The sequence below is a fragment of the Panthera tigris genome, chromosome D1 (assembly GCF_018350195.1).
Source record: "Panthera tigris isolate Pti1 chromosome D1, P.tigris_Pti1_mat1.1, whole genome shotgun sequence".
Classification (NCBI taxonomy): Eukaryota; Metazoa; Chordata; class Mammalia; order Carnivora; family Felidae; genus Panthera; species Panthera tigris.
In genome coordinates, this window is record NC_056669.1 from 98,331,378 (window position 1) to 98,347,026 (window position 15,649).

The 15,649-nt window shown below is 42.2% G+C and overlaps 1 protein-coding gene across 3 annotated transcripts in view; it reads left to right on the plus strand.

Moving 5' to 3' along the window:
* The window catches only part of CD1H11orf49 (chromosome D1 C11orf49 homolog), a 199,086-nt gene that overhangs the window by 139,858 nt on the left and 43,579 nt on the right, over positions 1-15,649 (plus strand). The gene's annotated exons all lie outside the window — the stretch shown is intronic.

The following is a 15,649-nucleotide window of genomic DNA, read 5'->3' on the forward strand; positions in this document are numbered from 1 at the left end:
AATAATTCCCAAATAGCCAGTCTGGGGTATGGCCAGAGAACCTGTAACTTTAATAAGCACCTCAGGGTGCCTGGGTGGCTCAGTCAGCTAAACCTCTGACTCTTGATTTCAGTTCAGGTCATGATCCCACAGTCATGAGATCAAGCCCCACATCAGGCTCCATGCTGAGCCTGGAGCCTGCTTAAGATTCTCTCCCTCGCTCTCTCCCTCTCTCTCAAATATATATATATATAATTTATATATATTTAATTTATATTAATTTTATATAATTAATTAAATAATTAAATAATATTAATTAATATTATATTATAATATAATAATTAATATTATAATTAAATAAATAAATAATTAAATTTCTATTTAATTTAATATATAAATAAACATATATATATAATTTATATATAAATATAAATTAATAAGCACCTCAAGTGATTCTGATGAACAGATAAATTTGGGAAACTGCATAGATTACATTATTATAAAGGAATGATTGACAAGCCCTTTATCTGGATATTTTTTAAAACAATACAGATCTAGGGGCACCTGGGTAGCTCAGCTGGTTAAGCATCCGACTCTAGATTTCAGCTCAGGTCGTGATCTCAACAGTTCATGAGATGGAGTCCCACATGGGGCTCTGTGCTCACAGCATGGAGCCTGCTTGGGATTCTTTCTCTCCCTTTTTCTGCCCCTCTCCCACCCACAAGCACGTGCATGCACTTGTGCTCTCTCTCAAAAAATAAACTTTAAAAAAAAAGATCTCTTTTAAAAATCGTGGTCAAATATACATCATAAATTGATCTTTTTAATCACTGATAAATGTATAATTTAGTGACATTAAGTACATTTATAGTATGGTGCGACCATCACCACTGTCTGTTTGCAGAACTTTTTCATCATCCCATACTGAAACTGTACCTATTAAACAAGTCCCCATTTCTCCCTCCCCTACCCCTAGCCCCTGGTAACTTCTATTGTACTTTCTGTTTCAATGAATTTGCCTATTCTAAGTACCTCATAAAATTGGACTGATAATTGATTTTTAATGGAAGCTTAATTGCCTTCTTGCCTAGAGGTATGAGTCTGGGTGAAGGGAAGCAAACATTAATTGGGTGCCTTGACATGACAAGCCAAGGTCACATTCAGATTTACTAGATTTATCTCAAGCAGTTTATAAACTTTGGTTTCATGGAATCATAGAGATTCCTTTTATCCTAATTACTTTTCACATGACCTATGTGTTTATTATAAAGTCTATTCATTCAAAATGGTTACTGATTAGTCAATATTCAATCTGATTTTCTCATAAAATTAATAAGCATCTTTTTCAAAATCCCATCTCAATTATATCATTCTAAGCTTTTTCTGCAATATCAAGACCCAGCAGAAAAGAAATAAGGAGACTACTATTAAAATCGTTCCCAAATGAGCACTGGGTGTTGTATGGAAACCAATCTGACAATAAATTTCATATATTGGAAAAAAAAAAACAAAAAAAATAAAAATAAAAAAAATAAAATCGTTCCCAAGTTAAAGAAAAATTAAGAGTTTCTGGTGTCTTTTATCTCCTTAAAGCCATCATAAATTTGAAATTTTAAATCATCTTATCCACAAGATTTAATACTTGACTGAGGCCCTTTTGGCTTCTTCTAGATGTCCCAGTAAAGAAGGAACTTCTTCAGTGCCCAGCATAACACTCTGGGGAAAAAGTCCCTTTATCTTGTCTAGAGTAGGCCTTCAGATATCTATGCCCAGGAAAGACCCACCACTTGAAATACAGACAAAAGAGATGATTTTTTGTTTATTTTAACTGTATTTCTCAAACTTTTAAGGCCAACTATCTGTAACATATTCACCACCATCACTGACTGATAGCATGTCTGACCCATCAGTTATATAGTGTGATAGCACCTAATGATGTGTTTTGTGCAAAATTATGAAACAAATAGTACTACCTGTTGCTTACTTAAACCTTGCATTGCAAAATTGTTTTTTCTGTCTGTTCCCCTGAGGTTGGACTACTGTACTGTGTGTATTAGTCTGATAGGTCTTCCTACTCATTCCTGTTCTCCATTATAAGAAAAAAAAAGTATTCTAGCTTTTAGTTCTCAAACCTCCAGGGGCTCTTCTGATAACCTACATCTATCACTGTTCTCAGTTGACTGCTGGATTCTCTACCACTCCTTGTCACAAACCTACTTTGTAACTTTCAGCACATTATCCTCACCAGCTTTCCACACTCCTGTTCATTAAGCATAAAACCAGGATAATAAGACCACCTCCGGAAAAAAGGATTAGTGAGTCAGTGGGTCTGTTTCCTTACTTCTATCTGGATGGGAAAATACCTTCTTATTCTTCCTTCTGAATCCTCCCTTTTGGTCCCTGGCCCAAATGAAGAATTGCTCTCCTTGGCAGCATCTAGAGCTGCCAAGACGAACTTTACCACACTGCCTTTGAAGTGCTGGGGCAAAGCTTTTACCAGGGTGCTTAGAGGACCTGGCACCCTGGAGAATCCCCACCCACACCCTCTTTGGGAGGTTCTTTTCCTAAAGTTGTATTCAGACTTACATCAATGTGCAGAGGAGACATCCTTCCTACAAAAAGCTTGTTTTTCCTCCCACAGCTGTGGGGAAAGTGGTGAAGGGGAAGTGGGAACTGGGTATAATATTGGCAAATGTTTTGAGCACTTCAGATAAAAATGTTTGATAAGTACAGTCTTGTTTTCATTGCTTTATACTGCTCGTTGGAGAATGTGTTTTCTTTGGTCACCTGCCAATGAAAAAGATTAGTCTTTTCCTGAATCTAGGATTTTTTCTTTAACTAGTTCTGTTGGTAGAACAAGATAGACAAATGCTGACATTAACAAATCAAGATTGGACCATGGCGATGCTCATGTCTCCTCACTGCCCATTCCAATTCACTGACAGCTGCTGTAAACTGTAGGCTCAGTAGTTTCGGTGGGGCTCACTTTCTTGCCTCACCTAGTCCAAGTTGGAGTATTTTCAGTTTAATTCCCTTGCTATGATGTCCAAGACTTTAAATGATTTGCCCCACCCCCTATTTGTTCCTGTTTTATGGCATCCAGTAGGAAATGGTTTTTCTTTCTTTTTTTTTTTTAAGGAATGTTATCTTTTTTTATTTTTAATGTTTATTTATTTTTGAGAGAGACATGGCATGAGCAGGGGAGGGGCAGAAAGAGAGGGAGACACAGAATCTGAAGCAGGCTCCAGTCTCCGAACTGTCAGCACAGAGCCTGATGGCCCAGTGTGGGGCTTGAACTCATGAACCATGAGATCATGACCTGAGCAGAAGTCGGACACTTAACTGACTGAGCCACTCAGGCACCCCTAAGTTTATTTATTTTGAGAGAGAACACAAGAGCAGGGGAGGGGCAGAGAGAGAGGAGAGGGAGAGAATCCCAAACAGGCTCCATGCTGACAGCGCAAACCCATGACCTTGAGATCATGACAGGAGCCGAAATCAAGAGTCTGATGCTTAACCAATTGAGCCACCCAGGTGCCCCAGGAAATGGTTTTTCATTTAACTGCCTCTTCTGTAACACAAAGTCAATTTTTAGATTTCCATACCTAGTTTCTGTTTTAGTGCAGGATAGTTATAGTTGCATTTTCTTTGAGACAAACTGTGAAGTCTTCTTTGTTTTTCGTTTGTTTGTTTGTTTGTTTGTTTGTTTGTTTTTGCCCTCTCTCAAATAAATTTGTTCTCAATTTTGTTCCCGGTTTACAGCAAAAGAAGGACTAGCATAACATTTCTGTATCAGAAGCTAGTTGAGCTAAACATATATACTTTGATCTTTGCTTTAATGTGTTTGTGTTGATCTAGGGTGTATTTTTTGGCTCTGAACATTCTGAATTAAAGTTAAAGCCTTTAACCCTTAATGAGCTCCTCTCCGTCTCTTCAAACAAAAAAAGGAAACTAACTTCTATTGCAGTGTGAAGGACTGAGGTCACACATGAGGAAAATTTATTAGAGATGATGTTATTTAATGTCATACTGGGTTCCTAAGCAGTATTGCAGAATAGTCTTCTTTGGAGTTCTTTGTTTCATTTTTAGAAGAATGGAGTCTGGTTATGAGGAATAGATTACATACAGATCTACTTGAAGGCATGAGATAGACAAGTTATCTCTTGAAGTCTCTTACTGTTTAGAACAAATAAGTTTATTTTGTTCTGTGGGAATTTTAACACTAGCTTAATTGGGAAAATTAAATGAGCCCGAAGCCAGTTTACAGAGAAGAGCCCTGTAGGTAATATTTTTTATTTGGTTTGCCAGACGCGAATTCCCACTCGCTTAGTGTGAGTTTCAAGTATAGATAGTTCTAAGATGTGGTCACTTTCCATGATTGCTAAATAAAATATGAATTTCTCATGTTACTTGAAGACCTATTTGTGGGAGGTCTGTATTTGGGTCTTTGTATCTTCTGAGGAGTGCATCATGGTTTAATACATCTCATTTGAGCCCTGCAAAGATGGTGGTATTCATCTTAGAAAAGAAAAACCTTGTGTACTCCCCAATATGGTGTCCTATGCTGCCTAAGCCATTTACTTGTGAAAACAGTAACCTTTAGGACAATAGCCTGAGGTCACTTCATTTCTCCTGCTTAGTCAGTTCTTCTCTGTTTGCGCCTTCTTTTGCTTTTCCGCTGTCAGATGGAGACAGTGGCAGGCAGAGGCAGAACAACCTTTATAAACATTTCTCCAGCAGGGTACGAAGATCCTAGATTAAAGCAGGAACCAAAAGACATGGGGTCTAGAAATCCTCAGAGTGACCTTGTGTGACAGCTAAGATATCTATATGAAGAAACTTCAGTCCCTGTGACCTAAATTAAGCTACTGAACCGCTCATGTCCTCAGCTCTCTGCTTGTAAAAGGGGAATAGCAATACCAATCACTATCTTCCTCTGGAGTTTAGGAGAAATTTAATGAGATAATGAACTTAATTCTACTCTTACAAGGGAATGTATTGTTGACTTTTAGGAGAGTGAACTTTTTGGGGGTCCCTAAGGGACCTGGCAATCTATTACCTCTTCCCACACTCAAATAGAACTATTGTAAAAAGCCAATCCACTGCCAAAAAGGAAGCCCTTTATTCTGTGGATAGATCAGGTCCAGTGTGAAAAAAAGGATTTTGATCTCTTCTTTGGAAGAACTATCACTTAGATAGACACAAAAATGTCCTTTTTTCTCATTTTCTTTTTTTAAAATCAGAACAGAGGTGTAATTGTGTTTGATGGTTCACTTTGGGAGAATGTTAGGTTCAATCCCAGAACACATGAAATCAGATGATGTACTTTTATTTATTTTTAATGTTTATTTATTTTTGAGAGAGACAGAGTGTGAGTGGGGGAGGGGCAGAGAGAGAGGGAGACAGAATCTGAAGCAGGCTCTAGGCTCCGAACTGTCAGCACAGAGCTGGACGCAGGGCTCAAACTCTTGAGTGGTGAGATCATGACCTGAGCCAAAGTTGGACACTTAACCAACTGAGCCACCTAGGTGCCCCTAGATGATGTACTTTTATTTTATTTATTTTACTTTATTTTTATTTATTTATTTTTTTATTAGATGATGTACTTTTAAAAGTCTCTAGAACATGCATTCTCAGTGGGAGCAATATTGCCCCCAAGGGGTTCTTTGAGAGGAAATCTCATGAGGGGTGGACAGTTGGGAAAAAATATCTATGAAGGCTGGTGGGGCAGGGGAGAGGGGGGAAATGGAGGGGAAAAAAAAGGTTGAGAAACACTGCTGCCATTAATTACCCTTCCAGACATGTTTGTTCCTAAACATAGGTGAGCTGCAGATTGTCAGGTTGAATACAGATTGCTATTGATTCCTTCAGTCCAACAGCAACTGAGTTCATAGAGAACTTGAAAGAGCTGAAATTTATACCCTAAGGGGTAATGATCTCAGACAAACAACTCAAACATAAAATCTACCTGTTAGAACCAATACTTTGTACTTAAAGAAATGTGGTTAAATCTTCAGGGTAAGAGATTCCTTTTTTTCTCCTGCTTCTTTAGAAAGGCACATCAAGGGTAGGAATGATCTTCAAAGTACTTCACTGAAAAAGCCAGACTGGGAGAAAGGAGAGGGTGTGGACCCCACAGGCAGGAAGGGAAGAATTATCTAAATAGTAATGTAAAGTGCAAAGCAAGCGGTGAAGATAAGAACTGCAATGGGAATTGGCATTTACATATTTAAGAAATTTTAAGTTTGATGTTGCTGCTGATATTAATAAGCATTTATATATCCAAAATATGTTTGCCTCCAGCCCCTCACATGTCATATAGTCCTTTCATACCTTTTGAATGGGTGGGACAACCCAAAATTGACTTGCTGTGTACTGTGAAATTTTCCATTAAGCTCAGCAGCCCTGAAATGATAGAATGGCCATAGTTTAAGAAAAATATTTTCCCGCAGCCTCTGACTCTTCTTTGCTTAATCATCCTATTCTTTGATAGACATAACCATGACTTAGGGGAAAGAGAAACAGTGACTATTCCTCCCTGCTTACCCATTTCCCAGTGACGCTCTGGACAATGAGCTTTACTCTTTGTCCAAGCCAAGCATTGCTAAGCATTAGTTGCTGTGGCATTTAACCGCCTTACAGAAATCTACCCCAACCCCCTGTTTATTGATTTCTTAAGATCATAGAAGAAAATTAAATGAGTTGGAGAGAGGCCTTCAAGTCCCCTGACACCCATGGGGCCCACTCGTCTCCACCCCCCCACCCCAATTCTAAAATGGAACATATTGCTCCTTTCATAGTTCCGCAGAGCCCCGCCCTTCAGCTTCTCTTTGTTACCCCCTGGGTGGGTGTAACCAAACCTCAGTCACACCGTGGCCCCAGCAGCTGGGCTTCTCTCTCCCCCATCACATTGCAGACATTCTTTTCACATCATTTTGTCCCCTCTGCTGCATTCCCTCCATTTGGCATCATTCCCTCTGTGCAAACTTCTGTTTCAAGGGACAGGAGTTTGCCAAGGAGATGCTGGCAGAGAGGGTCCAGTTCTCTCCTTTCTATCTGAAGAGCCCAGTGTCATCCATTAGCATATGAGAAGAATGGTTGTAAATAAACATCAAATGAGGTTAACGAGCTGCAGCTCATCAATATTAATGAAGTCCAACTCACAGCCTTGGAGGGAGGTACTGATGGCTCTAATCACAAGAACGGGTTTCCTAAGGCCCCAGTTACAGGGCAAGAAGGGTTAGATTCAGCCTGTTGGAATGTTTGTCATTTTCCAGCCCCAGGAATGCTACAGAGAAGGACCGTCTGATACCAGATCTGTGTTTGCAAGGCCTCTCTTGTGTTCACATCACATCTGTTTGTCTCAACAGGTGGGAGCCTAGAGGAAGAAGGCTATATCTGCTAAGCCAGACTCGGGTGGGAGTGGGAAAACTCCAGGTCAATCTGCATGCAGCTCCCAAGTCAAAACTCAGGTCCCCAGAGTACTAGGATTTGCTCTCTCATTGCCTTTCCTCAGTAATCCCGTGGAACTCAAACTCTTGTTGCCAGTGCACTGAGGAAAGATCTGGGATCTTCTAAGCCCTGCCTGAAAAAGAGATGAAAAAGCTCCCATTTTGTGTAGCTCATGTGCCAACCGCCCATCAGGTCCCCCCACAGAGCCACACTTGAGTCCCGTGCCTGTTTTTGGAAGATTCGAAGGGTAGTAAGTACAGCTATCATCTCTTGGACACTTACTTTTCCCAGGTGCACTAAACATTTCCGATACTGTTGTATAATCCTCTCACTAATCCCGTGAGGGTGAATCCACTTCACAGGTGAGGAAGTTGAAGCTCCTTGATTTTATGTAACATGTCTAGGATCACACAGGTAACAAGTAACAGGCCTCCGTCTGACTGACTGCAAGGCCTGTACTCTTAATCGCCACATTCTATGGCATCCCAGACTCACTCATGCCAAGTATGTGAGCCTTTGTGCTGTTCCTTTGCTTTTGTAAGATGCGTGCCCTTTCTTCTGCAGTTCAAGAGACCAAACACAAAGTAGTTCTCTGAAAGTAGAATTGGAGGACTTTACTATTAAATTTTTGAAATTATTTTCAGAAAGGAAACTGCCACTAGATGAGGTTTGTGGTTGTTATTGTGGGGTTTTTTTTGGTCTATAAATTTGGGGTCAGTGGGATATGTGCTCTGAGATTTTGTGTGTGTTTGGTAGCAGTGATACTGATTGTCCACCTCGTCAAGCCAGTTCCTTTTATGGTTAAGCACACACCTCGTGCTCGGTCAGTGACTGCAACACAAAGACACTGCCTGGCTCCCAAGGCTGATTTGAACCTATGATCCTAGCCTCGATCACACAGTTTCAACACTTGAAACTTATTACTTAAAGTTCATACTGTCAGCTCCTTATCTGTGATTTCATTGGGGGCCAGAAGGAGAACCTGATGCTTCACCCAATGGTCGTTACCACAGAAGTTACACCTGATTGTTTATTTAAAGAACTAACTCATAGTGAAAGCATCTGAGAGTGGAACAGTCACTCATCTTTCTTCTCCTTTCCTCCTTGAAAACTTAGGGACCTTACTTGGTAATTTTCACTTAGGCAAAACGCCCAGGAATGTTTCCACAGAATGGCACCCAAAGCCCACCCATGCAGGAGCCCTTCCTGCCACCAAGGTAACCAAGACTGGGAAGCAATTGAAACTGGGCCTTCCTTTCCCAGGCCTGTGGCTGTCAACTTGGCTCAGAAAGAGGCAGACTGATGACTTTGTCTCCTCACCCAGTCACACTACCACACAGTTCTCATTTGAGCCTGAAGTCACATGGGTATGCTGCTGTGGCCAAACAAGGGTGCGCTGTTTCCAGTTCTTTGCCCCCTGGGCTCGGCCTGGGCATCCTTCGTTGAAATCATCAGGGCCCCCAAACCCTGAAGCCTTTCCAGGGACAAATTGCATGCAGTGGTGGAGAGGAAGAGCTGAGCGGTGCAGTGGAGCCGCGGCTGGTGTGCAGTTGGGATGTTTGCGAGAGCCAAGGGGTTAGTTCATTGCTGCTTTGTATACCCAGGCACACCAGAAAACTCAGATTAATAGGCTGTTTATTCTTCAGCATGTTCCTTGAATCAAAGGCTCTGGATGGTATTATTAAAGAGTGTTTGTGAGAGCGCCCTGGAACACTCCTTCTGGGCTCCGCTCACTGAAGAGGAACGATTGAGTCCTTTCATTTCCTGGGCAGCATCCCTCATGCCCAGTGCTCACTGTAGTATAAAGGTCTGCGGAACCTTTGTTAGAAACAGGATCTTTTGTTCTGTCTTTTTGAGGTCCCATTACCTACAGCACCTTCGTCTGTTAGAGCCTAATTATTGAATGTTCTAGTCTTTGAGCTGCCTGAACCTAATGAACATGGTCCCCTGTATCTCAGGGAGGTTTTTTGTTCTTGTTGTTGTTGTTGTTGTTGTTGGTTGGTTGGTTTGGGGTTTGGGGGATTTTGTTTGGTTTTGGTTTTGGTTTTGTTTCTGTTGGCTCTGTTTGGTACCAGTTCTCTGGGCAGTACTGTCCTCTTTTTTTGTTGTTGTTTTTTTTTTGTTTTTTCATGGCTGTTTAAAGGAATTTTGCCAGGAAAGAAGAAAACATCCACCTGAACCCTATTCTGTGAAGCAAAGGAAGATTTTTTTTTTCTGGCCCTCAGAAGATTCCCCTACAACATAACGAAATTTCTTCAAATCTTAGAATTGAAATTTATGGAATTAGGAGAAACTGACTTCCTCCACTACCACTCTCTGCAGGAAAGATTTATGTTGGAGTAGGTCAAAACATTAGGAGGGAACCTGCTTCTCTACCGCCCCTCCCAACCCGCTTTCCACAGCAGCATGCCATCATGTGAGTGACCTCTGTCCCCTGCTCCCTCTGGCAGTTACACTTTATCTGTGGCCTGGAATATATTGTACTTCAGGCCTTCCACAACTTCTGTGGGCAGACGCACACACACACAACACAACCACACCCCTTGTGGGCATGCCTTTACACAGAGGCAGCCAGCATATTGCAAAGGTGCTCGAAGCTCACTAATCACCATAGACAGTGCGACACTCAGCACATTAAGGGCGCCTGTATATATATATATATATATACGTATATGTATCATACAAATCCAGGACAAATCATAAGCAATAGCTTTGAATCTGGCAAACCTCTTAATTACCACAGCCAGAGGCCAGAAAATGAAATTGGGGTCGTATATCTGGGGTTAGAACTCTAGAAACCATCTGGCATCCCGTAGCCCCAAGTTTCCCCACGGAGGTACACCTTGGAGCAATGGGAGACCTCTCATCCAGAAAATGCTGTCCCCTCACTTCCCTCCAAAACCAGCACAGCTGTGTGGTGAGGCCTATTTGCCATATATACACTGAGACCAAGATCTATATACACACCCTGGCGTTCCGCCTGAATCCATCCACGAAGTCCATCTGTTTATCCAGTTCCAAATCCCAGAAGGCAGTCACCAAAAAGTAAATAGTGAGAAGGGACAGGTTTTTTTCTTTCTTTCTAGATAAACATGTTCCAATGAACAAAACAGATTTTGCAAACACATTCCATCTAGTAAATCTTACCTAACAGCTGTGTGAGAAGCGCTTGGAGGAGAGAAGGATGAGGCGTGGGGGATCTCAGGACTTGGTTAAGAGAATTAGAAAGAAAAAGTTCAGAAGTCCATAAGGCAGGGCGGTTCAGGACTATCCACTTCTTGTTAAATGGAAATTTGCTTCTTTCCTTCATTCTGTCCCCTCGTCACTAACCGGGGATCTGTGGTGGGCTTGCCAGAGATCGAGATCCGGCTGCAAATACCAGCTTCTTCAACTGAAAAACCAACCCATCGAAACTTTATCTCTAGGAGACATGGCCTGCGTTTCTGACGGCACCTTCTTCCTCTCCCACTGACCCTGCTCTCCACTTCAGCTGTAATGCCCCTCTGGAGTCAGAGACGGAGTCTGGGCCTTGCGCTGCCCATCTGGCCCATGTCTACTTCACGTCTCCCCTTTTGGCTAGGAAAACGAGGACCTGAGCATAGATCAAGAACTTGGATCCTGAAGAACAGGGCCAAGCACGAGAAATTGACCTTTTGCCTCAGAGGCGGCTGGATATTTGTGTGTCTCTGTTCAATGTCGAATTGGCTCACTGTACCACTCAGGAGTTGTTTTTAAGAAATGTCCTCCTCACTCCTCATTTGCGGGTCAGATGCTTTGGATAATCCAGTGGAATTCTCTCTGCTTCGCTGCTGGTTGCTGCCAGACACAGAGTGCTAAATCCTGTCACTTGGTGACTTGGAATGACGTTGTGTGAAACAGCGCTGTGATTTGGCCGTCCTGCACTCGTTCACCAGGACTGCTCTGCCAATTAGCCATGGTAGTGAGACTCGGCATTACGGGGGTGGGGGAGCGGTTTCTGCAGCCCTCACCTTATCTTGACCCTGGGATCAAAGTACCTGCGTATTCTCGCACCTTCCCCCAGTGCCGGTATGTTTCTCTAGCAGTCGGTGCACCTTGGAATCCTGTTCCGTTCAATATTTATTACTCCTTTCCCAGGCCTCAGAGAGCAATTTCTTCAGCAGATTGTAACATGCCAGTGACAGAGAAACTGCATTTGTGTGCAGAATAGGGAAGTGGCAAGCAGAACATTCTTGCTGCCGGGTCCCACCTCCTGGTCTGCCTTTGCTGGATTGCATGCCTGACTCCTTCTCCTCTGGGTTAGGTCTCAGCTCAAGTGCCAGCTTCTAAAAGAGGTTATCTGTGACCACCCCATCTAACGTCCCACCCTCAGTCATTCCTTATCACACCACGCTGTGTTACACATGTCATTGCCTCTATCGCTTTCTTTTTTTTTTTTTTTTTTTTAATTTTTTAATCTTTATTTTTGAAAGAGACAGAGAAAGACAGAGTGTGAGTCAGGGAGAGGCAGAGACAGAGAGAGACACAGAATCTGAAGCAGGCTCCAGGCTCTGAGCTGTCAGCGCAGAGCCCGATGTAGGGCTCGAACTCACTAACTGTGAGATTATGACTTGGGCTGAAGTCAGGTGCTTACCGACTGCCTCTATCACTTTCTACAAGCATTTTTACCCGGCACCCCTGCCTTTATCACTTTCTACAAGCATTTTATTTATTTGTCCCCTTGTTTACTGTCTACCTCTCCACCCACACATGTACTAGAATGTAAGTTCCCTGAAAATAGGGATTTTTGTCTATCTCATCTGTTGCTATTCCCCCAGACCCTAGCATGGCCTCTGGGACACAGTTGGCACTTAATATTTATTAACAAAATAAACAGGTAAGAATGTAGCCATTAAGAACTCCCAAAGTTGGGGCGCCTGGGTGGCTCAGTCGGTTAAGCGTCCGACTTCGTCTCGGGTCATGATCTCGCGGTTTGTGAGTTCGAGCCCCACGTCGGGCTCTGTGCTGACAGCTCAGAGCCAGGAGACTGTTTCGGATTCTGTGTCTCCCCCTCTCCCTCTGCCCCTCCCCTGCTCACGCTGTCTCTCTTTCAATAATAAATAAACGTTAAAAAAAATTTTTTTAAAAAGAACTCCCAAGGTTAATAAGTGGTTGCTGTCAGGAGATGGTAGAGGTAGGCAGTTGAATAGTTTGAGGTAAAGGAATAAAAATACAAGGTTTCTCAAATTGGCTTTCGTAATGGTTTTAATTATAAATTGAATGTATTGAGTAAAAGATCACATAAGTTGAGTCGCTCTTCATTTTTTCTGACTCAGATGAAACTGTTCCCTATTGAGTAGGTTAAGTCAGGGTCATGGAAACCAAGTACTACACTCTTCCTTGCCAGGCTGGCATACTTGAAGCCACAAAGGATGCCCACTTCCAGATTTCCACTGGACGGTGCCTGGCGTTGCTTTCCGTAGGGCAGGTGCCAGAAGAAACTGGCACAACAATTTAAAGCAATTTAAAGCCCACTCTGGGTATCTTCATCCAGCCTTCATTGCATTCTTGCCTGCCTCCAGTTCCCAAAGAGACCACATTCCTCTCCACAGCTCCGAGGCCCTGCAGTTCTTTTTGTTAGGAGAGCCATGGAGGGTGGGTAAGTGTGTCTTAGCTCTGATCTGCCCAATTGTGAGACACTGTGACCAAGAAAACTTGTCCTTTTAGCCTGGCAGACACAGGGCACTTGCCTCCTGAGAGGCCCTTCGCTCCTCAGAAGTTATCCTTTGTCTTGTTGGGGCAAGATCAGTGCCTAGTGTCAAGAGAGGGAGATTAAAGATTAAAGAACCTCCACCAGGAAAGGGAATAGTTTTGCCTGAATCTCTTAATTTGTCTTCTCCCCCATGCAAGTGCATTCATGTTGCTGGGCTCCCTGGCTCACTCCCCACCAGTTTGTAGTCATTATTCTCATGACTTTGTGGTCTCATTGATATTAGCATGGGCTTCAACTGCTGTAGGTGATGCTTCTACGCTCCATTACTTTTTCTCGTACCTTGCTGATGACTCTTCTGTTGGCTTCAGCCTTTAGCCAAGCCCACCCCATCCACACCCCATCCTTTCCGTCTTTTATTGATGCTGTGTTGACTTTGTGTGTCTCTGTTAGTTTAGTTTTCTGAGCACCTGCAAAGAATTAACCATCTCTACTTGCTGCTGGGGATCACCTTTGATCTGATTTCGGTGCTTTGGGAAATGTTGAAGGACCCTATAACCCCACCAAAGTGCATAAAAGGTGCTATAGTCCCTTCAGCCTGACCTTCCAGACTAGCTCTGTTTAGGGACCAGAAGATATATATTTTTAATTAATTTATTCATGTTTTAATTTACATCCAAGTTACTTAGCATATAGTGCAACAGTGAGTTCAGGAGTAGATTTCTTAATGCCCCTTACCCATTTAGCCCATCCCCCCCCCCCAACCCCTCCAGCAACCCTCTGTTTGTTCTCCGTATTTGAGTCTCTTATGTTTTGTCCCCCTCCCTGTTTTTATATTATTTTTGCTTCCCTTCCCTTATGTTCATCTGTTCTGTAGCTTAAAGTCCTCATATGAGTGAAGTCATAATGATATTTGTCTTTCTCTGACTAATTTCACTTAGCATAATACCCTCTTGTTCCGTCCACGTAGTTGCAAATGGCAAGATTTCATTCTTTTTTGATTGCCGAGTAATACTCCATTGTCTATACATACCACATCTTCTTTATCCATTCATCCATTGATGGGCATTTGGGCTCTTTCCATACTTTGACTATTGTCCATAGTGCTGCTATAAACATTGGGATGCATGTGCCCCTTCGAAACAGCACACCTGTATCCCTTGGATAAATACCTAGTAGTGCAGTTGCTCGGTTGTAGGGTAGTTCTATTTTTCATTTTGTTAGGAACCTCCATACTGTTTTCCAGAGAGGCTGCACCAGTTTGGATTCCCACCAGCAGTGCAAAAGAGATCCTCTTTCTCCACATCCTCACCAACATCTGTTGTTGCCTGAGTTGTTAATGTGTGCCATTCTGACTGGTGTGAGGTGGTATCTCATGGTGGTTTTGATTTGTATTTCCCTGATGATAAGTGCTGTTGAGCATCTTTTCATGTGTCTGTCAGCCATCTGGATGTCTTCTTTGGAAGAGTGTCTATTCATGTCTTTTGCCCATTTCTTCACTGGATTCTTTGTTTCTTGGGTGTTGAGTTTGATATGTTCTTTATAGATTTTGGATACTAACCCTTTATCTGATATGTCGTTTGCAAATATCTTCTCCCATTCCGTTGGTTGCCTTTTAGTTTTGCTGATTGTTTCCTTCGCTGTGCAGAAGCTTTTTATTTTGATGAGGTCCCAATAGTTCATTTTTGCTTTTGTTTCCCTTGCTTCCGGAGACGTGTTGAGTAAGAAGTTGCTACGTCCGAGGTCAAAGAGGTTTTTGCCTGTTTTCTCCTCTAGAATTTTGATGGCTTCCTGTCTTATGTTTCATTCATTTTGAGTTTATTTTTGTGTGTGGTGTAAGAAAGTGGGACCAGAAGATATTAATGTAAATACAGATGTGGATACCATCCATTAAATGTTTACTATGTGCTATATACTGTTCCAAACATTTAACATGACTGTTTTGTTTAATCCTTACTTGCAGGCCTGAAAGGCCAATACATGAACTGGCCCCAGGTATTTCTCTAACCTCATGTCTTATTCCTTTCTCTCTCATGCTGTTGGCTCCAGCTACACTGGCTTCTATGCTGTTCCTTTTACCCAGTAGACATGCACCCAGTGGCTGTTTCCTCTGCTTGGAATGTTCTTCCCTTCGATGTCCACCTAGATTACTTCCTAACCTCCTCCAAATCTTTGTCTAGGTGTTACCTTCTCCATGAAACCTACCTAGTCTACTCTCTATAAAATTGAAGGGGCACCTGGCTGCCTAAGTCAATAGAGCATATGACTTTTGATCTTGAGGTCGTGAGTTCAGGCCCCACGTTGAATGTAAAGATTGTTAAAAAAAAAAAAAAAAGAAAAGAAAAGAAAAGAAAAGAAAAAAAAGAAAACTGGGATAAAATTGTACCACCACTGCCATGTCACACTCCCTATTTGAACAGCTCTATTCTGTTTTTTCCATTATAGGTATCACTAACTTACCATCTAGTTTACTTGTCTGTTGTATTTATCACTTAATATCTGTCTTCATGAGGTAGGCTTCATGAGGGCAAGGAGCTTATCTGTTTGTTC